Source organism: Octopus sinensis, linkage group LG3 (genome assembly GCF_006345805.1).
Source record: "Octopus sinensis linkage group LG3, ASM634580v1, whole genome shotgun sequence".
Taxonomy (NCBI): Eukaryota; Metazoa; Mollusca; class Cephalopoda; order Octopoda; family Octopodidae; genus Octopus; species Octopus sinensis.
This window is the reverse complement of record NC_042999.1, coordinates 5,428,085-5,430,584: the sequence shown is the minus strand read 5'-3', so window position 1 is coordinate 5,430,584 and position 2,500 is coordinate 5,428,085.

Below are 2,500 nucleotides of genomic sequence, written 5' to 3'. Positions count from 1 at the left end.
CCTGGGTCGACCTTAAGTGACTTCAACACAACCAAAGCATTCTATAGGGTTTAGTGGAGGGGGATACGACGACGACCTCGGGGCGAACCTGGACGTCGACGAGGAGTACCTGACCCGCCTGTTCGGGACGACTTTCGGGCCAGGGCCCATGGACAACTTCCAGAGATCCCTGGCCTGGCAGTGCTACCGAGAAGCGCTACCCGTTCGGGATAAGCTCTACAGACACGGCTCGAGAAACACGGGGCCGACCTGCCCGAGATGCGGTCAGAGCGACGAAACCGTTCTGCACGCACTCGTTCAGTGTCCAACAATTTCCGACCTGTGGGCTTATGTCGAACAACTGCTGTCACGTGTGGGACGAGTCGGTTTATCAGCTGAGTCTATCGTCAATATGTCACGCCTCCTTCCTTCAAACGGGAAGGAAGAGCTATTTTCATCATCCTTGTGGCTATGGCGAAAGAATGTATCTGGTGGACGCGTCTGAAAGGATTGGAGACAAACCTTTCCTCTCTGGTCAATCTCTCATCAACTTCTTCAAGTACCACTTGAAAAGGAAAGTGAGAGTAGAGAGGCAAGTTTTGTCTAGCGAATGTTTTAAAAAAAGATGGGTGAATGTAGCAAGAATGGCACGTATGAATGACGAAGCCACCTTGAGCATATCCTATGAACCCAGAAATTGAAAACAGAGAGTTGCTTATTTGCAAAAAAAAAAAAAAAAAAATTATAAATGTGACTTCATTGACCGAGGTTACCGTGGTCTTTTCCGTAGGCTTTTCTTTCCACGGGTAAACCTCACCTGTCCTCCCCTTTACACTTCATATTGACATTTCTGTGATAACGATCCCTATTGATCAATTTTTTTTTCCTCTCTCCCTTTTTTTTTTTTTTTTTTAACCCCCCCTTTTTTTTTGTCCTCTTTCTCTCCTTTTACGATCCCTTTTGATCGAAACTCCCCCTTCCTTTTTTTTTTTTTTTTTTTCTCTTTTTTTTTTTTTAACCTTCAAAAGAAAAGCTCTACCTTGTAATTTGTTCTATCTGTGTGCAGCCCTGTGTGGCTAATAAAGAAACATATCTATCTATCTATCCATCATCTATCTATCTATCTATCTATCTATCTATCTATCTATCTATCTATCTATCTATCTATCTATCTATCCATCTATCTATCTGTCTGTCTGTCTGTCTATCTGTCTGTCTGTCTGTCTATCTATCTATCTATCTGTCTGTCTGTCTGTCTGTCTATCTATCTATCTATCTATCTATCTATCTATCTATCTATCTATCTATCTATCTATCCATCATCTATCTATCTATCTATCTATCTATCTATCTATCTATCTATCTATCTATCTGTCTGTCTGTCTGTCTATCTGTCTGTCTGTCTGTCTATCTATCTATCTATCTATCTACCCAGCTATCTATCTATTCTACTATCTATCTATCTATCTATCTATATCTATCTATCTATCTATCTATCTATCTGTCTGTCTGTCTGTCTATCTATCTATCTATCTATCTATCTATCTATCTATCTATCTGTCTGTCTGTCTGTCTATCTGTCTGTCTGTCTGTCTATCTATCTATCTATCTATCCATCATCTATCTATCTATCTATCTATCTATCTATCTATCTATCTATCTATCTATCTATCTGTCGTCTGTCGTATATCTGTCTGTCTGTCTGTCTATCTATCTATCTATCTGTCTGTCTGTCTGTCTATCTATCTACTATCTGTCTATCTATCTATCTATCTATCTATCTATCTATCTACCATCATATATCTATCTATCTATCTATTTATCTATCTATCTATCTATCTATCTATCTATCTATCTATCTATCTATCTATCTATCTATCTTCTATCTATCTATCTATCTATCCGGTTGAGTTGCTCGGGGTCTGGTTGGTCCGGACCTCCAAGTGGAGAAGAACTGGAACGAGATAACGAGTAGGGTGGTCACTCTCGCCCGGCAATGGGCCGAGAGGAAACTGTCCCTAAAAGGTCGAGCGGAGGTGGCGAACACGTACATCGCGTCCGTCATCTACTACCGCCTGACCGTCGTACTTGTCCCGACCCTACCATCACCAAACCTACAACGCATCCTCTTTCGCTTCTTGTGGAAAGGATGCGCCCCGATGGTCAGGCGATCCATTTGCTGTCAACACCCGTTAAAAGGAGGGCTGGGCATGCCGTGGTTGATGATGCGCAGACACACGCGCTGAGACTGCGACATCTCTGCTCTATGTAGACGACGGTGAACAGGTGTGGTCGCCGTTTGTGAGGCACGCTTTCCCGCAGCTCGTCTCCATGACCGAACTGCAGTCGTGGATCAAAAGAGGCCGAGGAGGGCGAATGGCACCGCGAGTGTCGCGTTGCTCTCAAGCAACTCTGCCGTCCTGGGTCGACCTTAAGTGACTTCACACAACCAAAGCATTCTATAGGGGTTTAGTGGAGGGGAGGTATACGACGAGCTCGGGGCGAACCTGGACGTCGACGA